This window comes from Pleurodeles waltl, unplaced genomic scaffold, assembly GCF_031143425.1.
Source record: "Pleurodeles waltl isolate 20211129_DDA unplaced genomic scaffold, aPleWal1.hap1.20221129 scaffold_39, whole genome shotgun sequence".
NCBI classification, from domain to species: domain Eukaryota; kingdom Metazoa; phylum Chordata; class Amphibia; order Caudata; family Salamandridae; genus Pleurodeles; species Pleurodeles waltl.
This window is the reverse complement of record NW_027150097.1, coordinates 9,385,631-9,412,552: the sequence shown is the minus strand read 5'-3', so window position 1 is coordinate 9,412,552 and position 26,922 is coordinate 9,385,631. Positions and strand designations below refer to the sequence as shown.

Below are 26,922 nucleotides of genomic sequence, written 5' to 3'. Positions count from 1 at the left end.
CTCTGAAGGGGCTATTGATTTAGCCACTTTGGTTGCTTGCCCCCATAACTTGGAGAAGTACAAGCAACTAACCCTAATAAATGGTGTTGAGGTCCAGGCCTACAGGGACACAGGTGCCAGTGTCACAATGGTGATTGAGAAACTGGTGCACCCTGAACAACACATACTTGGACACCAGTACCAAGTAACCGATGCTCACAACATAACACAAAGCCACCCCATGGCTGTTGTAAATCTCAACTGGGGGGGGGTAACTGGTCCAAAGAAAGTTGTGGTAGCTTCAGATTTACCTGTAGACTGTCTATTAGGGAATGATTTGGAGACATCAGCTTGGTCAGATGTGGAGTTGGAGGCCCATGCAGCAATGCTGGGCATCCCAGGGCATATTTTTGCTTTGACAAGGGCTCAGGCCAAAAAGCAAAAAGGACAGGGAAGCTTGGATCCTGGAACAATGGACCAAGTGCTCCCTAAAGCTAGGGCTAGTAGAAGCAAACCACTTCCTACTATCCCTCCCTCTACAGTGGATTCAACTTCTGAGGAAGAAGAATTCCCTCCCTGTGCAGAACCTACACCAGAGGAGCTGGAAGCAGACACTGCTGAGCTTTTGGGTGAATGGGGGCCTGCCAGAGAGGAGCTGAGTGTGGCACAGCAAACCTGTCCCACATTAGAGGGTCTCAGACAGCAAGCTGTCAAACAGGCTAATGGGGATGTCAGTGACTCTCACAGAGTTTACTGGGAGGACAACCTCTTGTACACTGAGCATAGGGATCCAAAACCTGGAGCTGCCAGGAGATTAGTGATTCCTCAGGAGTACAGAAAGTTCCTCCTAACACTACCACATGACATTCCCCTAGCTGGGCACCTGGGTCAAATGAAAACTTGGGACAGATTGGTTCCATTGTTTCATTGGCCTAGGATGTCTGAGGACACAAAGGAATTTTGTAAGTCCTGTGAAACCTGTCAAGCCAGTGGCAAGACAGGTGGCACCCCAAAGGCACCCCTTATCCCACTGCCTGTGGTTGGGGTTCCCTTTGAAAGGGTAGGGGTTGACATAGTTGGCCCCCTTGACCCTCCTACTGCTTCAGGCAATAGGTTTATCTTGGTGGTAGTGGACCATGCCACAAGATATCCTGAAGCAATTCCTTTAAGGACCACTACAGCTCCTGCAGTGGCAAAGGTCCTCCTGGGAATATTTTCCAGGGTGGGCTTCCCAAAGGAAGTAGTATCAGACAGAGGAAGCAATTTCATGTCTGCATACCTAAAGGCCATGTGGAAGGAGTGTGGTGTAACGTACAAGTTCACAACACCCTATCATCCACAAACAAATGGACTGGTGGAGAGATTTAATAAAACTCTCAAAGGCATGATTATGGGTCTCCCTGTAAAACTCCGCAGGAGATGGGATATCCCTCTACCATGCCTCCTTTTTGCCTACAGGGAGGTACCCCAGAAAGGAGTGGGCTTCAGCCCCTTTGAACTTCTTTTTGGACACCCTGTTAGGGGTCCACTCACACTTGTAAAGGAGGGTTGGGAACAACCTTTAAAAGCTCCTAAGCAGGATATTGTGGATTATGTACTTGGCCTCAGATCAAGGATGGCTGAGTACATGAAAAAGGCCAGTAAAAACCTTCAGGCCAGCCAAGAGCTCCAGAAGCAATGGCATGATCAGAAGGCTGTTTTGGTTCAGTACCAACCAGGGCAGAAAGTGTGGGTCTTGGAGCCTGTGGCCCCAAGAGCACTCCAAGATAAATGGAGTGGACCCCACACAATTGTTGAAAAGAAGGGTGAAGTCACCTACTTGGTTGACTTAGGCACTGCCAGGAGTCCCCTTAGGGTGCTCCATGTCAACCGCCTGAAACCCTACTATGACAGGGCTGATCTCACCCTGCTCATGGCAACCGATGAGGGACAGGAAGAAGACAGTGATCCTCTACCTGATCTCTTCTCTTCCACAGAACAAGATGCTCTTGTGGAAGGTGTAGTTTTGGCAGATTGTCTTACTGCTGAGCAGAAAGACCATTGCATAAATCTCCTAGGACAATTTTCAGAACTCTTCTCTACTGTGCCAGGCACCACTTCTTGGTGTGAGCACACTATAGATACTGGAGACAGTTTACCTGTCAAAAGTAAGATCTATAGGCAGCCTGACCATGTCAGGGACTGCATAAAGCAAGAAGTTCAGAAAATGTTGGAACTAGGAGTGGTTGAGCACTCTGACAGTCCATGGGCTTCTCCTGTGGTACTGGTACCAAAACCCAATTCTAAAGATGGAAAGAAGGAAATGCGGTTTTGTGTAGACTATAGAGGTCTCAACTTGGTAACCAAAACTGATGCTCACCCTATACCCAGGGCAGATGAGCTTATAGATACACTGGCATCTGCCAAGTATCTAAGCACTTTTGATTTGACTGCAGGGTATTGGCAGATCAAATTATCAGAAGATGCTAAACCTAAGACTGCATTTTCTACCATTGGAGGACATTACCAGTTTACTGTAATGCCTTTTGGTTTGAAAAATGCACCTGCCACTTTTCAGAGGTTGGTGAACACAGTCCTGCAAGGGCTGGAAGCTTTCAGTGCAGCATATTTGGACGATATAGCTGTCTTTAGCTCCAGCTGGGATGATCACCTGGTCCACCTATGGAAAGTTTTGGAGGCCCTGCAAAAGGCAGGCCTCACTATCAAGGCTTCAAAGTGCCAGATAGGGCAGGGAAAGGTGGTTTATCTGGGACACCTTGTTGGTGGGGAACAGATTGCACCACTTCAGGGGAAAATCCAAACAATTATTGATTGGGTTCCGCCTACCACTCAGACTCAGGTGAGAGCCTTCCTAGGCCTCACTGGGTATTACAGGAGGTTCATTAAGAACTATGGCTCCATTGCAGCCCCTCTTAATGACCTCACATCCAAGAAAATGCCTAAAAAGGTATTATGGACAGCAAACTGTCAGAAAGCTTTTGAGGAGCTGAAGCAGGCCATGTGCTCTGCACCTGTCCTGAAAAGCCCTTGTTACTCTAAAAAATTCTATGTCCAAACTGATGCATCTGAATTAGGAGTAGAGGCAGTCCTATCACAACTTAATTCTGAGGGCCAGGATCAACCTGTTGCTTTTATTAGTAGGAGGTTGACCCCTAGAGAAAAGCGTTGGTCTGCCATTGAGAGGGAGGCCTTTGCTGTGGTCTGGGCTCTGAAGAAGTTGAGGCCATACCTGTTTGGCACTCACTTCATTGTTCAGACAGACCACAAACCTCTACTTTGGCTAAAACAAATGAAAGGTGAAAATCCTAAATTGTTGAGGTGGTCCATATCCCTACAGGGGATGGACTATACAGTGGAACATAGACCTGGGAGTAGCCACTCCAATGCAGATGGACTCTCCAGATATTTCCACTTAGACAATGAAGACTCATCAGGTCATGGCTAGTCTTATTGTCCTTCGTTTGGGGGGGGGTTGTGTAGGAAAGTACCATCTTGCCTGGCATGTTACCCCCATTTTTCACTGTATATATGTTGTTTTAGTTGTATGTGTCACTGGGACCCTGGTAACCCAGGGCCCCAGTGCTCAGAAGTGTGCCTGAATGTGTTACCTGTGTAGTGACTAACTGTCTCACTGAGGCTCTGCTAATCAGAACCTCAGTGGTTATGCTCTCTCATTTCTTTCCAAATTGTCACTAACAGGCTAGTGACCATTTTTACCAATTTACATTGGCTTACTGGAACACCCTTATAATTCCCTAGTATATGGTACTGAGGTACCCAGGGTATTGGGGTTCCAGGAGATCCCTATGGGCTGCAGCATTTCTTTTGCCACCCATAGGGAGCTCTGACAATTCTTACACAGGCCTGCCACTGCAGCCTGAGTGAAATAACGTCCACGTTATTTCACAGCCATTTTACACTGCACTTAAGTAACTTATAAGTCACCTATATGTCTAACCTTTACCTGGTAAAGGTTAGGTGCAAAGTTACTTAGTGTGAGGGCACCCTGGCACTAGCCAAGGTGCCCCCACATTGTTCAGAGCCAATTCCCTGAACTTTGTGAGTGCGGGGACACCATTACACGCGTGCACTACATATAGGTCACTACCTATATGTAGCTTCACAATGGTAACTCCGAATATGGCCATGTAACATGTCTATGATCATGGAATTGCCCCCTCTATGCCATCCTGGCATAGTTGGCACAATCCCATGATCCCAGTGGTCTGTAGCACAGACCCTGGTACTGCCAAACTGCCCTTCCTGGGGTTTCACTGCAGCTGCTGCTACTGCCAACCCCTCAGACAGGCATCTGCCCTCCTGGGGTCCAGCCAGGCCTGGCCCAGGATGGCAGAACAAAGAACTTCCTCTGAGAGAGGGTGTGACACCCTCTCCCTTTGGAAAATGGTGTGATGGCAGGGGAGGAGTAGCCTCCCCCAGCCTCTGGAAATGCTTTCTTGGGCACAGATGTGCCCAATTCTGCATAAGCCAGTCTACACCGGTTCAGGGACCCCTTAGCCCCTGCTCTGGCGCGAAACTGGACAAAGGAAAGGGGAGTGACCACTCCCCTGACCTGCACCTCCCCTGGGAGGTGTCCAGAGCTCCTCCAGTGTGCTCCAGACCTCTGCCATCTTGGAAACAGAGGTGCTGCTGGCACACTGGACTGCTCTGAGTGGCCAGTGCCACCAGGTGACGTCAGAGACTCCTGCTGATAGGCTCCTTCAGGTGTTAGTAGCCTATCCTCTCTCCTAAGTAGCCAAACCCTCTTTTCTGGCTATTTAGGGTCTCTGTCTCGGGGGAAACTTCAGATAACGAATGCATGAGCTCAGCCGAGTTCCTCTGCATCTCCCTCTTCACCTTCTGATAAGGAATCGACTGCTGACCGCGCTGGAAGCCTGCAAACCTGCAACATAGTAGCAAAGACGACTACTGCAACTCTGTAACGCTGATCCTGCCGCCTTCTCGACTGTTTTCCTGCTTGTGCATGCTGTGGGGGTAGCCTGCCTCCTCTCTGCACCAGAAGCTCCGAAGAAATCTCCTGTGGGTCGACAGAATCTTCCCCCTGCAACCGCAGGCACCAAAAAGCTGCATTAACGGTCCCTTGGGTCTCCTCTCAGCACGACGAGCGAGGTCCCTCGAATCCAGCGACTCTGTCCAAGTGACCCCCACAGTCCAGTGACTCTTCAGTCCAAGTTTGGTGGAGGTAAGTCCTTGCCTCACCTCGCTGGGCTGCATTGCTGGGAACCGCGACTTTGCAGCTACTCCGGCCCCTGTGCACTTCCGGCGGAAATCCTTTGTGCATAGCCAAGCCTGGGTCCACGGCACTCTAACCTGCATTGCACGACTTTCTAAGTTGGTCTCCGGCGACGTGGGACTCCTTTGTGCAACTTCGGCGAGCACCGTTTCACGCATCTTCGTAGTGCCTGTTTCTGGCACTTCTCCGGGTGCTACCTGCTGCAGTGAGGGCTCTTTGTCTTGCTCGACGTCCCCTCTCTCTTCAGGTCCAATTTGCGACCTCCTGGTCCCTCCTGGGCCCCGGCAGTGTCCAAAAACGCCAAACGCACGATTTGCAACTAGCAAGGCTTGTTGGCGTCCGTTCAGCGGGAAAACACTTCTGCACGACTCTCCAAGGCGAGAGGGATCCGTCCACCAAAGGGGAAGTCTCTAGCCCTTTTCGTTCCTGCAGAAACCTCAGCTTCTTCTGTCCAGTCGAAGCTTCTTTGCACCCGCAGCTGGCATTTCCTGGGCATCTGCCCATCTCCGACTTGCTTGTGACTTTTGGACTTGGTCCCCTTGTTCCACAGGTACCCTAGATTGGAAATCCACAGTTGTTGCATTGCTGGTTTGTGTCTTTCCTGCATTATTCCTCTAACACGACTTCTTTGTCCTTAGGGGAACTTTAGTGCACTTTGCACTCACTTTTCAGGGTCTTGGGGAGGGTTATTTTTCTAACTCTCACTATTTTCTAATAGTCCCAGCGACCCTCTACAAGGTCACATAGGTTTGGGGTCCATTTGTGGTTCGCATTCCACTTTTGGAGTATATGGTTTGTGTTGCCCCTATCCCTATGTTTCCCCATTGCATCCTATTGTAACTATACATTGTTTGCACTGTTTTCTAAGACTATACTGCATATTTTTGCTATTGTGTATATATATCTTGGGTATATTTCCTATCCTCTCACTGAGGGTACACTCTAAGATACTTTGACATATTGTCATAAAAATAAAGTACCTTTATTTTTAGTATAACTGTGTATTGTGTTTTCTTATGATATTGTGCATATGACACTAGGTGGTACTGTAGTAGCTTCACACGTCTCCTAGTTCAGCCTAAGCTGCTCTGCTAAGCTACCATTATCTATCAGCCTAAGCTGCTAGACACCCTATACACTAATAAGGGATAACTGGGCCTGGTGCAAGGTGCAAGTACCCCTTGGTACTCACTACAAGCCAGTCCAGCCTCCTACAGGCCCTAATCCTGAGCTGAGTCAGAGAAAGATGACATCCCTGGATGACCCCTAAGTTGTACAACTATGTTCTTGTAACCTACTGCATCATTATTTTCTTACAGGTTACAGTGTACTTTGGTGTGACTCTGGTCTCGGTGGACCCCAGAGAACTGGAGTTGCACCCTAGGCCCTCCTTTCCCATTGACATTTAATGGAGTATCCCCACAATGCAAATACCTTAAGCACAATGACATTGGCATTGAACTGAGTGTCCCTACAGTGAAAAGACAGTAAGCACACTGACTCTCCCGCACATGTATACACCCCTCTCATGAGACCTACTCCAGGTCACCACCCACTCTGCATAGTTCCTCCTGCACCAGGACTACCTAAGCGCAGTTCTTGGGCTGCGCACACTAGGAATCCTCCTCTCACAGCCCTCACATGGGTGCACATCAATGCACACACATTATCACATGTAACCTGCCCGGGGCCTCCTGCCTTGCTGCGCCACAGGAGCCTTTCCTTAGCACGGCAGCACCAGCGATAAACACGCGCAGTCCATTTTACCATGTGTTTACTGTGCGTGAGTCACCTCATAGGAGGCTTCCTCACAGTAAACAGTCAAAAACCAGGTGGTCAAAAATCGAAAAATCAGGGCAGACCTGATGGTCAGAACCGTCCTCTAACACTTCTTAAATGTAATAAGGTAATCCAATGTTGTTGAGAGGGAGGGCTCACAAAAGTGAAAAATATACTTAGAGGTTTTTCACTACCAGGACATGTAAAAATTAAAAGTACATATCCAACTGTTTAAATACCCTGTACCTTGCCTTCTGGGCCATGTTGGATCTTCCCTAGGGATGACGTATGGGTATTAGAAAAGGAGGTGTGGTCTTGCAAGGGGTTTGTCATGCCATGGCGAAATGACAATTTAAACGACTTGCACAGGCTGCAATGGCAGGTCTGAGATATGTTTGAAGGACTAAGTACATTGGTGGCACAGTAAGTTCTGCAGGCTCAATTCTAGCATTTAATTTACAGGCAGGCCCTAGATACATGTAGTACATTACTAAGGACTTACAAGTAAATTAAATAGGCTGAGAGAGCGTAGCTTATATAACCTATATTAACATGCAATGTTTATGAATTAATGTGTGATAATGCCGCACAGAAACAGAAGTAGTGAATTTTGCTTAAACGTGCACTCGAAATGTGACCACGGGGAGTGGCCGCCAATTTATACGTGGACTAATAATGATGACTAAAATGTTTATAAAATGTTATAATGAATAAGTTTGATACTAATTAATAGTGATTACGCTACTGAATTTGTGCTGAAATCCTTGTAGGCCTTAATTTAGCATGAGCCGAAGCTTAGCTGCTTGGCTCTCATATTAAATGTATTTTTCCTATCTTGCAGTGTGCTGACTCGCAAAAGGACATGACCCCTTGTTTTCTTCAAACTAGAAGCTGAAATGTAACCATAGTAGATCCATTCCCATGAATTCCTCATTGTTTGTAGAAATTATTAAGATGCAACAGTGTAGATTAATGTAATGTACAAGGTCATTCAAACCGGTGAAGACAATGGAGCTACTGACCAAAAGATGTGCAAAGAATTACAGAAAGATGAAATCATACCGGACGTGCTACCTCTGAAGACATCGAACACGAGGACCAATGAGAAGCTTGTAAAATAATATGGGGTGAAAGATTAATGACATAATCTGTTTTCAAATAGGATAAAGATAGTGGGGTATAACAAAGGTCCAATCGAATTTTAGGGGAATGTACAATGAAAAAGGGATAAAAGCCCATGACACGGGGAGCCATTTAGAACTAGGTAGGGAATGCTATTGATTTTATCCAGAAACTTTGTCACTCTGTTTGGTGACTTACTTTGGTTTACTTAAACCATCCTTTTCCTTAGATTGCCCATTTACACTTTAGCTCCTTATGAGGGAAGTGCCCCCATTTTGCCCCGGAGCTGAGTTCTGACTGATGGCGACTTGTCTGATGTCCTGAAGACGAAGACTGAACCTGTGCGATGACCTAAACCTTGGAGGGTAATTATGACAATGCAATTGTAATTTGTCTGTTTGCTTTTCCTTTCTAGGTACCAACTGCTTGCTTTTGACAGAGACCTTAGCTAGATGTTTTCCAAACTGGTGTTCTAAATTGTTTTGCATGAAGCCCAACATGCTAATGCTAATCAGTGGATAGAACAGGTGTTCACTAAACTGATGCAAATAGACAAATTACTGAATCTATGCTTTGTTGAACTGACGCGTTATTGACACTCTGCTAAAGTGATCTATGTTTACGCCGTGTTATGTTTTGATGTTTGTGACTCTCGCCTTAATGAAATCTTATCAAAGTTGCCATATCGTGACTATGCTATCATGTTTCTTGGTTTTGAGATTAACGCATCTGCTTTTAGAATTGAAACCAATAGAGAATAAAAACTCATAAAATTCTACTAAACTGGTGTGGTTATTCATGACTGCAAGGTCATGATAGTAGCTTTGAATTGATTAATGACTTTGACTAAAGTGAAATGTATTGTTGTGATAAATATTGATGACTATATAAACGTATTGATTGATATATTGATTAGCTATCTCGTCCTACGGTGTCTCTCAACTGGGTCAAAGGATTCATTGGCCTAAAACGAGTCCTGATGTGTACTAAATTATCATAAAGGGACACGTTAACAAGGCCAATTGGGTATAAGCCAATTCTACCATACTTAGGGGCGAGGGCACAAGCATTTTAAAACTGGTCAGCAGTGGTAAAGTGCACAGAGTTCAAAGGCCAACAAATTCAACAGAAATAGGAGGGATGGGAGAAGACCACCCTAAGGCTAATAGGTTTAACATGAACAAACTGGTCTCAGTTGGAAAGGCACAACTAGAACCAGCAGAGGACCTTGTTGGTGAATCACATTTGAGACTAGAGTGTGCATATAGGCGTTGAATAGTAGACTGTGTTGGAGGCAGCTGGGAAGTCCAGCAGTATCAGGAGGTAGGGGGTCATCCTCATCTGTAGCCAAAGGGTGTCGCCTCCTATGTGTATGTTTGCAATCTCCTGCTGCATTAGCATCTGAAACCAGACTCTTAGTCATGCAGGAAATGGTCAGCATTGATGCCATCATGGAGGTGAACATAGACTGCTTTTTCAAAGATCTTGCTGATGAACGGCAGGTGACTTTGATGCTGATAGATGGTGAGGTCATAGGGTCTAGTGTAGGTTTCTTTAGGAATAGGAAAATCTGGCCTTTGCCTTGTGTGAAGGAGGCCCTGACAGTGTCAAGTTGGGGTAAAGGTAGATCCCCAGAGAGAGCTTTGATGAGGACGGCAGTCAGACAGTACCTTCAGAAGAAGTGGGCTTCAGGGAGTTGTGTATGTCCATGAGATAAGGGAGAGGTAGGGCTTTGAAGTCTGAGCATTAAAGGATTCGATGGAAAGAAGTGTAAGAGATGAAGAAGGCTTGGAATGAGGAGAAATCAAAACTACCAGGCCTGGTATTCAGCTCGCCGTCATTCAATAGCATCAGCCGCAGACTTCTCAGCAACGTTTTGGGCTCCTGTGCTTATTGTTTTACAAATTAGGCAACGTTGGGGCTTCTCACAAAGGTAACTCACAACTGTGAGTAATTCACATGTCTAAATTGCTCTTTTTTTGGTGTAACTTTACTGAGGGCCTGATTACAACGTTTGTGGAGACGATTACTCTGTCAGAATTGTGACGGATCCCACCACCGTATAACAAGTTCCATTATATCCCATGGAACTTGTAGTACGGTGGACGGGATATCCATCACGTTTGTGATGCAGTAATCCACTCCGCCAAGGTTATAATCAGGCCCTAAGTTTCACTAGTCACAAAATGCAATAAAGAAAATGAAAGATGCAACTTTTCTCTCAGGTTGTGGCCAACCAATCAGGGCTTTGCTTTTGGCTTGGGAGCTACGGATCCCCCATGGCATCCACAGATGATCTGCGTCATAATAAATCTTTTTTCTTTGATAACTCCAAAACTATTGAACAGATTTACACCAAATAACAAAATGCACTGTTTCTGGACCAAGAACGAGCTTGCTGCCAAATGTGGTGTAAATCCGGTCAGAGGTTCGGGCTGTAGCCCTGTGTAAAATCTCTATGGAAATTGCATGGGGAAAACACGTTTTGATACCCTCCTTGTTCTCGGCCTCTGTTTGACGAATCACCTTAAAACTCTTAACACAGCAGGTGAATGGAGTGGCAAACTAGTTTGAAACATTTTGCAAAGATTCATCAATTGGCGCTAAAGTTATAGATAAAGCAAAAAATGCCATTCCTATGGAAATTAGGTCGTAACCATAACTACCTACTGGCAATCGCCAGTAGGTAATATGTATGTAGAAAGATAGATAGATAGATAGATAGATAGATAGATAGATAGATAGATAGATAGATAGATAGATAGATAGATAGATAGATAGATAGATAGATAGATAGGTAGATAGATAGACAGACAGATTCACTGAAAAAAACATAAGTTAAAATGGAGTTACATGCAGGTCTTCTAATAATTAAAAAAAACTACTGTTTAAAAAGAATGACAGCTGAAATTCACCAGTTATACGTAACTGACCTACGTATAACTTGTATCGCCACAGATTTCAGATGTCATCAGTGATGTAATATGTGATATCATAATCAGTGCACCACAGTGGTGCAAGTCACACTCAAGTAAGATACAGCGTGTTTTTTGCTTTTCAAACAGTAGTTTACCCATGTCTAACTTCACTTTCACATATGTTTTTTCAGGGAAATTCTAAGGTTTGTGTAACATTAGTTAAAGTCACACTAGCTCGCTTTTGTATAACTCCACCTTAACCTTTGTGTTTTTTGTGAATTTTGATGTAATTGTTAACGTAAAGTAAGATCTTGTTACACTAGGTCTGTGCCCAGCCCCTCTGCAGCCAACAAAAAACACCCTTTGTATGGAGACTCCAACTCACGCCACATACACAATGGTGACCGCTGTGTTATCCGTTCATCTGCTGGTCTGTGATTCACAGTTTGCCTCTTCCTCCCACCTGCACACAGCATGGGGCGACGGGTCACCCAGTCCAGGCACTGGTTCACTTGCACTGTGAGTGCCATGTTTTCTCTGATCGTGGATGCCAATCCCCATAAAAAGAGGTGCACCTCGGTGCTTGGGTAATGACAACACTTTGCCTTGCCAATGCTTTTTTGCTTCCGTTGTTTTTCTTTTTTCTATTTTTGTAGTCTCCTTTGTGTATTTAAACGGTATCTCTGGATTACAGTAATGAAAAGACAATTACGCATTTTCAGTATGTAAATATGAATCACATTCTACTTATATTAAAATCATATGCAATGGTTATTTATTTTTTTAATCCATTTTCATTTAAACTATAAGGTCAGGTGACCAGATTTGTATTTCCATGTTCTTTTGAATATTATGGAACATGATTCTATGAAAAAATAACCATGGACCCAGTTTACCAAGGCCAGACCTACTGGCTTTACCCATTCTAGTTTGAAAGCTCCGCTCTATTGGTTCAACAGAGTGGCATAGACATGATGAGTAATTATGGAATAATCAGAGCTCGAGGTGGACGGGAGAGATAAAAGACAAAGATCTGAAACCTTGAAATCTGAGAAACATCTCATACATTCCTCAGAGTATCTGGTGTGAGGGGTTTTGAAAATTATTATTCAGTAAAGGAAAAGAACTACACTTGGTTCCACTGGGGATCGAACCCAGGACCTTCTGCGTGTAAAGCAGACGTGATAACCACTACACTATGGAACCACTCGCCATAACAAAGGCTGTTTCACTGATAATATGAGGCTCAGTCCTGGTATGACAGGAATATGATCATATTTTGGATTGAGAAGAGCAAACCTGCCGTGCAGTGAAATGCGAGATTCGCTCCCAGGAGCTGATATATAGAAGTCATTTTAGTGTGTGAGTCTGGATAAACTAGGACCGAATGGAAGACACACAGTCATCAGTGTGCGATGGAGAGAAGAGGAGCAAATAGAGCACAGATTAGAAAAAAAACAGGCGCTGTTCGAAGCCTTAAAGCGCTGTACGGATCACAGAATTGTTTCATTGGTTGCAAAGCGGCCCATGAAGCAACATTCACTCTGAGCATTGTGCTGTCATGTCACGTGTGATGTGTACGATGACACCAGAGAGGAATGATTAACACTGCCGCCATTCAGCCCTCGTGACTCAGTCTCCCCACCTACTGGAGACAGAGAAAGCTAGTGCCTAGAAGATATTACATCTCGTTAGGCGTCACTCACTGCTGTTCCTGCTGGAGGTAGAGATAGCTGGAGCGCCTTGAAGATCTCATTCCTCGGACAGTGACTCAGGGTTGCCCACTGCTGGAGATAGAGATAGCTGGAGCGCCTTGAAGATCTCATACCTCGGACAGTGACTCAGGGTTGCCCCCTGCTGGAGATAGAGATAGCTGCAGCGCCTTGAAGATTTCACACTTGGGACAGTGACTCACTGCTGCCGCTGCTGGAGGCAGAGACAGCTGCAGGGCCTTGAAGATCTCCCACCTCGTGGGAAGCGGTGTCTCTTCTCCCTTCTTTTATGGTAATCGGACGAGGGCGCAGCTCCCAAGGACAGCAGTGTAATATTTCTCATTATAATTCAATATGTTTGAAATACTTTCAGGATGAATCATTCATTGAAAGTGTGGAGGTGGTAAAGAGACACTTCTAGAGAACAAGATACAGCAGCTCCTGAAGCCGAATAGAAAAGATGGCCTGTGCTGCCTCGGCGCAGCCCCTCACATTGCACAAGGGGGGCTGCGGAGAGTGATTCTCAGAGCCTTCTTAGCGCAGTAGGCAGCGCGTCAGTCTCATAATCTGAAGGTCGTGAGTTCGAGCCTCACAGAGGGCACAGCTTTTCTTTTAGCTTCTTCTTTATTTTACATTCTATGTCAGGACCGGAGGCGAGGATTATGCATAATCTTTCTTCACTTTTATTGACAGCAGGTTCAAAGTTCAACAAGAAAAAACTACAAAGCCCATGAGACCCACTCACATGGCAACCAAAGTCCAATCACACTGCCATCCGACTGCATGTATAAATATCCTCATGCGATGACGTTCTTCCTCTTTCTTCACTGCTCTCTGTCAGATAAGTGCCCCTTCTCTGTCTCTGAGTTGTAGAGTTAAGAACTGTCTTTGATAGCGATTGGCTTATAATTGTGTTCGATCGAACGCGCGCGCGCGTGTGTTTGTGTATTTGTTGCTTTGCAACATCAACGCGCTGTAGGCTTTTTAGCCCGAGCGCGATCGATAAATTAATCTTGGTCGGGTCCACCAGAGGGTGCTCTTTCGCGCGCTCCAGTGCTCCCGAGCGTTTTTCCTCAGCGTTTCGAGTCGCGTTTGCGCTCGGACGCTTCGGATAAACGCATTGAGTTTAAAGTGAGTCCCTGCTCACTATAAGCCCTTCCAACCCCAGGGGACACCGCGTGTCGGTGATTTTCGATTGTGGGCCTCATTTTGAACGGGCGTTCCGCTCGTGAAGGCACAAACTTTCTGTGACTGCAGGAGTGCGGGGGGGCTGCCCTATAAGGTTAAAAAGGGCGTTTTTTCCTGCAACCTTCCCTACTATGTCCCTCACACACGAGCGTGACGCTTTCCCCACCCTGTCCCCGGGGGAGGGCTCATCCCAGAGGGTCTTGGCTCCTGAGATGGACCTCCTGCTGACGCAGGCTATCAATAGGGCTTTGGGGCCCTTGCAAGACAGCGTGGCCAGATTATCGGACCACGTGTTTAAGGGAACAGGGATGGGACTGACGGAGACTGACCTACAGGGAGAGGCAGTCCCCAAGAAATGCCGCAAGCGTGTCGCGGGGCACCTGGAAGGATTCGGTCGTCTGGCTGAATCCTTCCGTAAGAGTGCGCGCACGTTACAGCAGCCACCCTTCCGGGAGGGGTCTGAGCCCGGAGAGACCGGTGAAGTGATTCACACCAGATCGGACCCGGCCCAGGGGTCCCATAAGCGGGTCGTGAGGGACACGGACGGGGATTCTTCCTCTGAGGAGGATCAGGAAGCGGGGCGTCCTTGGCGCCCGTCTTCTAATTTATCAGACCCGCCTGAGACTGAGGACTCGGAGGCGGAAATGTTCCACCCAGAGGACTTATATCACCCCCGCTCTTCGGAGTGGCATCCGGATAAGAAGGTGGCGGATTATGTGGCCAGCAAAATCCGCCAGCCCCTAGAGAAGGAAGTTCGGGCTAGGTTACGGGCGGAATGCTCACGCCCGACTCTACCGGATCGAGTGGCGGCTACCCCTAATCTGGATCCCAAGATGTGTACTTTCTTCGGGAAGTACGTCAAGGACCCGAAGAAGGGTATCCATCGTTCCTGGAGGGGATGCCAGGATAAGTTACTGGATGTCCTGGGTCCCCTCACGCAGATCATCCAGCTTGCCGAACGGGCTAAGCGGTCCAATACTCCCTTACCCACAGATATTGTGGCGGGATGGGCCCAAAGGGCGGTCTGCTTGTTGGGGAACGCAAATTGCGCTCTCTCTGCAGAGAGGAGAAGATCCTTACTTATTAAAATAGACCCTAAGTTAGGAGAACTCTCCAACGCGAGGGCGGTGGCCCAAGGGAACTTGTTTGGAGATCCTTTCTTGAAGGAGTTGAGCAAGTTCGTAGCAACCTTCTCCGCGCTCGATAAGCCGCAGAGCTCAATTAAGAAAATCTTTCCTGGAAAGGTTTTCGGCGCCGGACGAGGCAGGGGTCGCTCTTCCGGCCGTGCTTTCCAGCAAGGCCCCTCAACCTACCCACCGCGAAACAACAGATGGAGGGATGGCCGTCAGGGTACCTTCTTCCCCAACCGGGATAGAGGGAAGTCCGAGAGGTCCGCCCGTGGGGGAGCTAACGCCCCCGGAGGAGTTAACGGTGAGTGTTACCCTTTTTTCCCCTCGCATTCTAGGAGGGAGGCTACGCTTCTTCGCCCACAAGTGGGCCTCCTTAACGTCAGATGCTTGGGTGTTGCAGACGGTCACGGGGTCCAACATAGAATTTTTGGGAACTCCAGTTCAGGACTTTCCTCCACGGCCCTTGGTTTTCTCAGACGCGGAAGCAACATTGATAGACGTGGAGGTTCAAGAGCTTCTTCAGAAAGAAGCTATCCACCCGTCGACGATCCACCCCAGGGGTTTCGTGAGCAATCTGTTCCTTGTAGAAAAGAAGGACAAAGGGTTTAGTCCCGTTAGCAATCTCAAGTCCTTCAACGAGTGGGTGGTGTACCGCCACTTCAAAATGGAGGGCATTCACATGCTCAGGGATCTCTTACTGCTTGGGGATTGGATGGTGCGGTTAGACCTCAAGGATGCCTACCTTACGGTCCCCATCTTTCCTCCTCATCGCCGGTTCCTGCAGTTCATCTGGAGAGGACAGGCATTCGAGTTTTCTTCCCGGCCGTTCGGCCTGTCGTCGGCCCCGTGGTGCTTCACAAAGCTACTCAAACCAGTAGTGGAATACCTGCAGGCTCGGGGATTCGCTTGATTATTTATCTCGACGACATCCTCCTGATGGATCAGTCGCGCTCACAGCTCGTATCCAATGTGAACATAACTATTCAACTTCTGCAGGATCTGGGGTTCGTGATCAACTCACAGAAGTCGGAACTGCTTCCTTCGCAGTCTATGCCCTTTCTGGGGTTTCTCATCGACTCCCAGGCAGCCTCCCTCTGTCTCCCGGGCCCGAAGATCAAGAAGGAACTGTCCACGGTCTTGAGACGGGACAGGATCTCCCTGAGGCAGTTGGCCAGGGTGGTGGGGCTCCTCTCCTCCTCGATCCAGACCATCTTCCCGGGCCCTCTCCATTACAGGGCCCTGCAGCGCCTCAAGGCCCATCATCTACAGAGGGGCCTTTCATACTCGGAGCTGATAGCTTTGTCCCAGGAGGCGCGGACGGAGATCCAGTGGTGGCTGGACCACATGGAAGCGTGGAACGGCAGAGCAATATTTGGGGCCGCCCCCAATCTGATCATAGAGTCGGACGCCAGTCGATTCGGCTGGGGAGCTCGTTGTGGGGACATCTCCTTCGGGGGCCGCTGGACCCAGCAGGAGCTCGATCTCCACATCAACTGCCTGGAACTCCTCGCGGGTTCATTCGCGATCAGATCCCTGACGCGGGACAAGGTTTCTTGCTGCGTCCTTCTAAGGATGGACAACGTCTCGGCGGTACAGTATAACAACCGCCTGGGGGGGACCCGCTCGAAGGCCCTAGCGGAGTTAGCAAAAGATTTTTGGCATTTTTGCCTGCAGCATCAAATCTCGGTCACGGCGGAGTATCTTCCGGGGTCCCAGAACGTCCTGGTGGACTGGAACTCCAGATATCTGGAGGATCCCAGCGATTGGCGTCTGGACAGAGCGGTGTTCCTAGCTCTGTTGGATTGATGGGGTCCTTGTACGGTGGACCTCTTTGCGTCCAGGTGGAACACTCAGCTTCCTCGCTACTTCAGTTGGCGCCCGGATCCCGGCGCGATGGCAGTCGATGCTTTCCTTCAAGACTGGGGCCGGGATCAGAACTACGCGTTTCCCCCCTTCCTTCTGATCCCGAGAGTAACGGCTCAGGTTCGTGGCCAGGGGGCGACAGTGATTCTGATCACACCGCTCTGGCGGTCTCAAGTTTGGTTCCCAGCGCTTCTGGAGCTTTCTTGCCACCTTCCTATTCTGCTTCCGGTTCGTCCGACCATACTGTTGAATCCAGAGGGGCAATTCCACCCGCTAGCTCTTCAGGGCCATCTCTCTCTAGTGGCCTGGAGGATTTCAGGGAACGCTGGGCAGACCACAGACTTTCACGGGAGGCTGAGGATTTCATCAGACAGGCATGGGCCCCTAGTACTTGCAAGAGGTACAGATCAGCCTGGAACGGCTGGACTCGTTGGTGTCTGGCAAGGCACTTCGATCCCTTGGGGGCCCAGATTACCGATATCTTGAACTTTCTGGCTGGCCTAGCGGCTTCTGGCCAATCCTATTGCTCAGTTAATTCTTTTCGTTCCGCGATTTCAGCAGGACACCCTCCGATTGATGATCGTCCCGTAGGGGAACATCCGTGGGTGTGCAAGCTACTAAAGGGCATTCGCATGGCTAAACCACCGGAACCCAGGTATACCTCCCTGTGGGATGTTGATCAGGTTTTGCGCTTCTTGATCGCATGGCCGGATAATCAGTACATGTCACATAAACAGTTATCGGCCAAACTGGCAATCTTGCTCTGCTTCATCTCATGCAAACGGGTCTCCGATGTCAGGGCTCTACATGTATCTGCTAGAGTTTTTTCGCCGGAGGGAGTCACTTTCACGATTTCACGGCGTACAAAGTCTAGTACCAGGTCAGTAACCTATCCTGCTTTTGATCATACACCCAAGCTATGCGTGGTTAGATGCTTAAGGAGATACGAAGAGGTGACGGCGGAACTTCGGCCGCCGGGGGAGAGGCAATTGCTCATTTCGATCAAGAAACCTTTCAGAGCGGTCTCCTCCCCTTCTATTGCCCGGTGGGTCAGGTGGATCCTATTGGAATCGGGCATTAATGTCCAGCTGTTCGGAGCTCACTCCACCCGAGGTGCCATGGCTTCTAAAGCAATCCAAGTAGGTGGTAGATTGGAAGACATTATGAATGCGGCCGACTGGTCCTCCGAGTCGACTTTTAAAAAGTTCTATGTTAAACCTATTCATGAAGCTGCTTCATTGGTGGTGAGTAAGCTTTGAACATGCATAATCCTCGCCTCCGGTCCTGACATAGAATGAGAAATTTCCTAGCTAGCGTGAAGGAAAGTTTCAATTCTATTAAGGACACGGAGGCGAGGATTATCCAACCCGCCACGGTGGCCATGGCGCCCACCCGGAGTGAATTCATCCATTGAGAGGTGGTATATTCAGTTTTCCTTTACTTAAAGTTATGTTGCGGTATACCATGTGTTTTACCTAAGTTTGGTACTACTAGCATTGTTTGCTATGTTGGTCAGAGGACTAGGAGTTCGTTTGTATGATTTATTGACTTTTGCGGATTCAATTGCTTACCTATTATTCACATTTTTTCTTAGGAGTGAATCCTGCGACTACCTAGCGACGATCCAAGTCAGTTCGCAGTGAAGACGAGGAAGAACGTCATTGCATGAGGATATTTATACATGCAGTCGGATGGCAGTGTGATTGGACATTGGTTGCCATGGGAGTGGGTCTCATGGGCTTTGTAGTTTTTTTTGTTGAACTTTGAACCTGCTGTCAATAAAAGTGAAGAAAGATTATGCATAATTCTCGCCTCCGTGTCCTTAATAGAATTGAAACTTTCCTTTACGCTAGCTAGGAAATTTCTCATTATAACTTGTATTCCGCATTTCACTTAAAATATGCTCCCCGATAAAGCTGCTCTCAAAACTACAAGCTTCCATCATTTTTATATATTACATTCATTAATGTAACCCTCACTGGGCTTTGCCATTGCTTCAAAGACGGATTGCAACCCCCAGTCAATTACCCACACGATACTCATGTTAATGTACTTTCAACTGCACAAAGACATTGCACGTCACAGAGGAGGGCTGTAACCACCTAGAGACACATAGACATGGACTGAGTTCCATTACAGAGCACCAATATCTGAGCTCACTTGTCATATCCTGATGAGTGCACAGACAGAGGTGCTTTATCTCGTATAATACGTGAGTGCAGAGGTGGGTAGTCAGATGCGAGCCGTAAACCCCGCCCACTCTGACGCAAGCATGCTTCTGTATCACTACTAGTTGACAAGACTCCCTCCTTCAGTGTTTGACGTCATGAGGAGGGCTGAGCGTGACTCCCAATCATAGAGCCAAGAGTAGAGGGCTCTGTGACGTCACTACTCACTTCCTATATATTGTTCTGAGCATTTAGTGATGTTCTTTCCTATTAACACGTGCTCTGGCGCAAGAACGACAGATAATAAGAAACTTAAGAACTGTAGTTTATAGACAATAACAGTGTCCCACGTGCTATAAGCCCATTGTGATAATTTAATGTATATACCTCCGCCATGCCAGTGAAAATAGATATGCAACGATAGAAGATGTTATTTAACATAAAGTGTGCATTACAGGGATCCATTACTAAAGTGCAGAGTTCATATTGCACTTAATTATCGTAAGGAACCCAAATAAAATAAACAATAGGTGTTTCCTGGGTGCCAGGTTTGATGGTGTTTTAGGGTATTGTGGCATTCATAGACTGCTTCCTTCCCCTTATAGCGCCTCGAAGAGCTGCAGTTTCCGTCGGGATCCCGGGGACACTGTGGAGACATGGCTGGGAGGATGCTGGTTCTGGAAGCCCTATTGTGGGTGCACCGGGGGAGGTGAAGGGGGGGGTCAGGATCTGCTCTGGATATTGTGCAGTGAACAGGTAACTGCACATGAACACGGCGTGCTGGAGAAACATGTCAGAATGGCCCCATCCGCAGTCACCTCCCATTTCTAATTATAATTTGTCAGTCATAGTCATTAAACGTTATTGGGCCAAACTTGGCCACAAAAGTACACAAAATGCATATCACTCTGTAAAAAAAAAGTCACACATCCCATCCATTAAAGCCCCGTAAGACACCTCTTCATTTGTCTGTTACTAAATATTTATTTTAAAATACAACAACATTTTAATTTAACGAGTGGCCGTTGGCATGTCCAGCATGTCCAGCTGTCTAGATTCCTCTCTATAGGGGTCATACCTCTGTTTTACTCTCTCTCCTCTTGAGTATGAGGTAATCTGTTCTGGATTATCAAAATAATCACCACACCCCAGATTATAAAAAGTGTCCTTTATATAGGATAGCCATGAAATTGACCCGGCATTATTCTGAGTCGGAGAGTCCAGCAGAACCTGCCTAGAAAAATGTGCTTGTGGGACGCGCAGTATCTTTAGCCACAAACTGGGCCCGCTTTAGCGCTGGTGCCGCCCTGTGCGACAGTCCTTTTTGGCACCCCCCACCCCATGGCCATCTCCTCGGATTCCCTCACTACCACCCGGCAAAACTGCCCCTCATCTCTCTATAGTCCCTCTCCCACATACATTTCATTTGTTTTAGAGCGCTGGATAGCTGCGTAGCTATCTGCATAAAATATAGCTATTTTCTTTGCATCAGGCACATTAACCCTCTGCGCTACTTTATAGTGGCTCAAAGCTGCCACTGGACAAAACACCAATCTCTCTCTCTCTAGCAAGAACATTAGTCACAAGAGTTATCTTGACATTGTAATTGCTTCCTGAAGGCTGGACACACAAGGAACTTTTCAGCAGGTGCTTTTAAATCCCAAGTTTTTTAAGTTTATTGTTAAAAACAGCGCCCCCCCATCCAGGTCACCACCCCATGCGGCCGCACCACTCGCACCACCCTAAAGACGACCCTGGCCACAAATATAAAGTTATTAATTCAATACGATCGTCTACATAGGCCACGCCCAATTCTGTATGTGAAATGACGCTTGCAGTTGTTGGCGGTGCGGCAGTAAGTCTACACAGAAATGTGTTTTCCACAGCTTGAGGCTTCCCTGCAGGAGCAGAACCCCAAACTCCTGCCCGTGAGTGCCTAATGCTGTGCATTTACTATTATAAATCTGGAGCAGCTCCTGGACGGGTTTGTGCCCCAGTTTAAAGGAAAACTTAGAGATTCCTCCACCGACGCCCCCATTTGTTGTGCTCTGACAGTTGTTAACCTCTCCCATTTCCTGTTTTTGTGGAATAAAAACCCAAATAATTAAAAGTGGAGGTTTTTTCAATCAACCTACCTCCTAGATCAAAGGATCTCTATTTAAGATTGTTTGGACCACAAGACATGACAAATTACTTCTGCTATTTAACTTTCAGCTTGGGGCCCAACATAAACTCACTGAAGCCTTCAAGGAGCTCCTGGAGGCCATGAGCTTCCTCTGGAATGAGATCTCGCCAGTCTAAGTTTTAAAATATCGCGTGGCGTGGCCTTAGTGGATACTTTTAGCCCATGCAGTGCGCATGTACATTCTATGGAGAACCAGGCGTGACCTTGACAGATTTTAGGGGGATTAGTTGGGGTCAACCCACATACAATATTATTACATAGAACTTTAAAATTAGATAAAATGTTTGCAAGGTTAGGTGACACCGAAAGACACCCAAAAGATCCCTGTAGTTATTTATAAAGAGGTTTTCTGAAAATTCTTTCAGGTCAATAGCGTCCCACCCAACACGCACCCCGTTTTTTGCTAGCATAATAGCTGAGGTGTTACTTTTGGGAACGGTCTATATATATTAAGATAGTTGATTCTTAAAGCAACGGGATCGTGGTCACTAAATGGAAGGGAGTGAATATTGTAATCAACTGAGCACTAGGCCAAATCACTTGAGATCAAAACAAAATCAGTTGATAGAACCCTGTACCCGAGCAGTAAATGTGGGTACATTTTGATTCTGTCTATCCGTATTGCCCAAGGGAAAGATTAGGGTTAGTGACAATACCAATCCATTCAGAGCTTCACCATATGGGGTATGTATAAAGATTCCAATAGTGATTCATTGGGGTCCCTAGGTTACAGTAATGATTATGTGGGGGTCCACAGGAGTCAAAAGGTTGAGAACTACTTCTGTAGGATGTCAGTTATTTTTCTGAGCACACACCACATTTTTTTGTAATTCTGAAGTGTGATGGAAACAAAGATTTTAATAGGAGCAAATCAAGACAATTGATGCTGTGCAAATGATAAATGTGTTGAAAACTGATTTCTACACATTTTTGTTTGCGTGCTATATAATGTTTTATCAGTAAAACTGCATGTTAGTGGGAAGTTTGTGGCCATTTCAATTGAAAATGTGCTTTCTGTAAATGACAGTGCTCTACCAAACCTTTGCGATAGCGCACTCCAAAGTGCACCACCCTCTACAGGTCAGATCCTTACCAGTGTCTTGCTGAATGGGCGTGGCTCATTCGCTGCTGAATGGGCGTGGCTCATTCGCTGCTGAATGGGCGTGGCTTATTCGCTGGTGAATGGGTGTGGTTCATTTGCTGCTGAATAGGTGTGGCTGATTTGCTGCTGAATGGGTGTGGCTCATTCGCTGCTGAATGAGTGTGGCTCATTCGCTGATGAATGGGCATGGCTTATTTGCTGCTGAATGGGTGTGGCTCATTTGCTGCTGAATGGGCGTGGCTCATGTGCTACACTTGTTCTTTCTGTGACACTTGCATTTTTCCAAATCCATATGAGTTCAGAAGACATAACATAATGAACATCTGGGAGCACCATTTGTGGCAACGCCCTGCAGCGAGGGTTATTTATATTGGGCTGTGTGCTGAGGCTGCCCCGTGGTCTCCTGCGACATTCGAGTGCAACCTGCGTAGGGGTGCCTCTTCCAATCAGAGTAGGTCCCTAGTAAGGGTGTCGTTATTCAAGCATGGAGGTTGAACCCCCATTCCCGGAGTATGGAGGCAATAAACATACAGCTGCAATTGAAACACAAAGGACCCGGGTGCCACTGAACCTGCTGCACAATTGAGAGCCACGCTCTTGAGAAAGAGAGTCGAGGTCTTTATTTCAGGCCTCTTTGCTCGATTTGTTGGACATTCTCCTTGTACCCACAGGCTATTCTATACTTAGAAATGACAGAATTGACAAAGTGGGGGGAGGTGTTGCGGTCATCTTTAGAAACTCCCTTCAACTTAAGGCTCTGCCTAACAGCTCCTGCCACACTTTTGAATGCCTATCACTTGAGCTTCAATTGCACCACCGCTCACCTCTCAGATTCCATGCTATTTACCACCCGCCTGGTAGCAGCCCTTCGTTTATGGAGGAACTCACGGACTGCATCAGCGACCAATTCACGCAAAGTGACAATCAGATCTTCGTGGGTGACTTCAATGTCCACTGGGGCTCGCCTCAAGACACAAATGCGAATTTGCTGGCCACCTTCCTCTCTGCAAACGATCTTATCCAACACTGCACAGAAACAACACACTCTAAAGGCTCAATCCTAGACCTTGTCATTTCTAAAGCAGGCTTGCTGACTATCGCTACCCCTATTCATGTAGACTGGTCGGACCACCTCCTCATCCCATTCTCTCTTCACCTATCACACTCTATAACTCTGGGCCAGCCTAAGAGGGCTACTTCCTGGTTCCGTGACACTAAAAATATTGACCTCAGTACCCTCTGTAATTCTGCCTTGCTATCACTTCCAAGGCTAGACCCGGACCTAGATGTCAACGAGCTCACCTCCCAATGCCTCACAGTCCTTGCAGTCGAAATCAATAATGTCGCTCCTCTCCAAAGCAAAAAGAAAAGGCCCACTCCCTCAGCACCTTGGTTCAACAAATCCCTCTATGAAGAAAGGAAGTTCATAAGAGCCCTTGAGAAACAATGGAGACAAGCACCCTCCACTGAAAATTTGGCCACGCTTCGTTCAGCAAGATCCAAGTACCACAATCTCATCTTCCTTGGAAAAGCGTCGCACTACAAATCCCTCCTTGACTCAGCCAAAAATAGACCCAAAAAACTATTCGACCTCATCAAGAACCCTAACAGCTCTCCCCCAACCTCCAAATTGGAAGATTCCACAAAGAAAGCAGCGGAATTCGCTATATTCTTTGACGAAAAGGTAAAATCACTTGTAGATCAGGGCATTCATCCTACCCCCACAGAGGATTGCAAATCCTTAACCATTTGGCAAAACTTTGACCCCATCTCTGACGATGCTCTCCTTAAATGCATCCTCGATACAAAGCCCTCTAACCACTCTCTTGACCCCATCCCTAGTGCCATTGCCATTGACTTCTATACTAATTCTCTTTCCTACTGGACCACTCTGGTCAACCTCTCCCTCAGTCAAGGCTCCCTTCCTGTGTCCTTCAAAACTGGGCAGGTCACCCCTCTGCTAAAAAAACCCACTGCTGATGCGAACGACCTCAACAACTACCGTCCCATCACTAACCTACCCTTTCTTGCGAAAATCACAGAAAAATGTGTAGCGAAACAACTCTCTCGCCATATCAAGGAAAATGATCTTCTTGACAATTTCCAGTCTGGCTTCATTCAAAACTGCAGCACTGAAACAGCCCTGCTGCTAGTGATTGACGACGCGCTGCGGATACTCGATTCAGGGGAGTCGTGTCTTCTAATTCTTCTTGACCTTTCTGCAGCCTTTGACACTGTCAATCACAACACTCTCCTTAACACTCTTCAAGAGAGAATGGGCATGGAGGGCACTGTGCTCAAATGGTTTGCCTCCTTCCTCTCTGATAGATCCCAAATGATCAAAATAGCGAACAGTCTTTCAGCTCCTGTAGCAGTCAGTCAAGGTGTTCCTCAAGGCTCCATACTTGCACCCACACTGTTCAATCTCTATTTAGAACCATTGGGAAATCTGCTGAGTAAATCCGGGATCCACTATCATCTATATGCGGATGACACTCAGATTTACCTTAAGGTGGCCTCCAATCACGATCTCTCCTTCCTTAGCTCTACTCTCGACTCCATTCAAAACTGGATGGTAACTCATCAACTGATCCTGAATCCCTCCAAAACAGAATTCCTCCTCCTTTCCTCCTCCCTTTCTCATCCCCCAGTGCAAACATGGATGGATCAGATCAATCTAATGAACAATAAGCCCATCATTGTCGAGAGCGCAAAATCCCTTGGTGTCATTCTCGACAAAAAACTTAATCTACTCTCCCACATTAACTCCATTGCAAAGTCTGCTCGACACCAACTGCGCCTTCTTTGGGGGATTCGTCGCTTCTTCCCGGAGCACGACGTTAAAACCCTGGTCCAAGCGCTGGTTCTCTCCAGATTGGACTACTGCAACTCTCTTCTTACTGGCCTTCCCAAATCCCACCTTTCCCCCCTGAAGTCTATTCTCCATTCAGCAGCTCGTTTCATTTATGGGGCCAAAAGAAGCGACCACATCACACCCATTTTATCCACCCTCCGTTGGCTTCCCATAGAGGCAAGATCTATCTACAAAACTGCATGTATCACCCACAAAGCCTTGCACTCCTCCTCCCCTCGCTACCTGGTGAATAAACTGAAACTCTCTGGGGGCTCCAGACCATCACGTAATGCAGAAAAGTTATTGCTTGAACCTCCCATTTTCAAGAAGGAAAGATTGATGGCCCAATCCTTTTCAGGCAACGCGGTGAGAATCTGGAACTCACTTCCGCCTCAGCTTCGGACCACCACCTCTTCCCAGGCCTTCAAAGCTGACCTCAAAGCTCTCCTCCTTCAAAGACACTTCCAAAGTTAATTCAAGCCCTCTGTTTTCAGAAGGAAGTCCTTCCATTATAGGATATTCTGTTCTCCATGCCTATAGAAGTGCCTTCCCAGGGTGTTTTTGTGTTGAGTGTCTGCCATGTAGTGCAGTATTTTACCTCTACCTGTATCTTGTACTCGTTTGTAACATGCACACGGCACCTTTCCTTTTCAAAGTATCATTTGCTACCTCTTATATCTTGTTTGCTTTTGATACATGCACAACGGCCACCACTGCCTCATGTAACGTAACTATTGTTTTAGTGTTTTGAGTGTCTACCATTGATTGCAACTTTTTTTACCTCTATTCGTACTTTATTTGCTCTTGTAACCTGCACACGTCACTTTTTCCTCTCATAACGTATCGTTTGCTACCTCGTTTATTTTTTGCTCTTGATACGTGCACAATTATCACGATTGCCTCTTGTAAGGTAACGCTTGTTTTTGTAACAGGCTCACTTGTAATTCTTCTCCTCTTGTATCTTTACTTTGCCTATTGTGAAGCGCTCTGACACCTTCGGGTAAAGTCCGCGCTATATAAAAACGCATTGAAATAAAAAAAAATAAAAAAAATTTACTGTCTCAAAAGCCACCTGCATGCAATTAGTTGAAGAAAGGGAAAATAGATCGTAGCGCTAATTTACTAAAACATTATGTTTATATGCTGTTGAACTCGTTTGTAATTCAGTGGAAGGTACTAAAAATACGTCCAAAAGAAAGTATCAAAATTAAAGAGAAGATGTCAGAAGTGGGACTCGAACCCACGCCTCCAGAGGAGACTGCGACCTGAACGCAGCGCCTTAGACCGCTCGGCCATCCTGACAGTGACACTTGCCAATATTGTCACTAAATTGGAAATTCATACAAGGAGGAGCTCCTCTAGTAGTTAGTTTCCTTTTCTGACGTTTGTCCCTGCAGTTAGAGGGCTTCCTGTTCAGAGAGGGGGGAGAGTCACATGTGTTTCCACTGATGACTCACGAGCCTCAATAGCAAAGGTTTCCACCCTCCCGCCTCCTGTCCTTATTGGACACAGATCAATAATCGTCTCTCCCTGACATTCTGGATATTGTGCGTAAAAGTCGTTTGCCATTGATTCTTAAGGAAAAATAGAGATTTTTTTGCAGCGTTACTGGAAAGGGGAGTCACTGCGGCAGGAAATGACAAAAGTCACAGAACGAGTCACCAGAGA

The 26,922-nt window shown here is 46.9% G+C and overlaps 3 non-coding genes across 3 annotated transcripts; 1 reads left to right on the top strand and 2 right to left on the bottom strand.

Annotated features, from left to right (window-relative positions):
• Window positions 1-12,185: 12,185 nt before the first annotated feature.
• Window positions 12,186-12,258, bottom strand: TRNAV-UAC (transfer RNA valine (anticodon UAC)). Its single transcript has one exon. It is a non-coding gene; the product is annotated as a tRNA-Val (tRNA).
• A 1,034-nt stretch (window positions 12,259-13,292) lies between these two features.
• Window positions 13,293-13,365, top strand: TRNAM-CAU (transfer RNA methionine (anticodon CAU)). Its single transcript has one exon. It is a non-coding gene; the product is annotated as a tRNA-Met (tRNA).
• A 13,108-nt stretch (window positions 13,366-26,473) lies between these two features.
• TRNAL-CAG (transfer RNA leucine (anticodon CAG)) lies at window positions 26,474-26,556 on the bottom strand. The gene has a single exon. It is a non-coding gene; the product is annotated as a tRNA-Leu (tRNA).
• Between the last annotated feature and the right edge of the window lie 366 nt (window positions 26,557-26,922).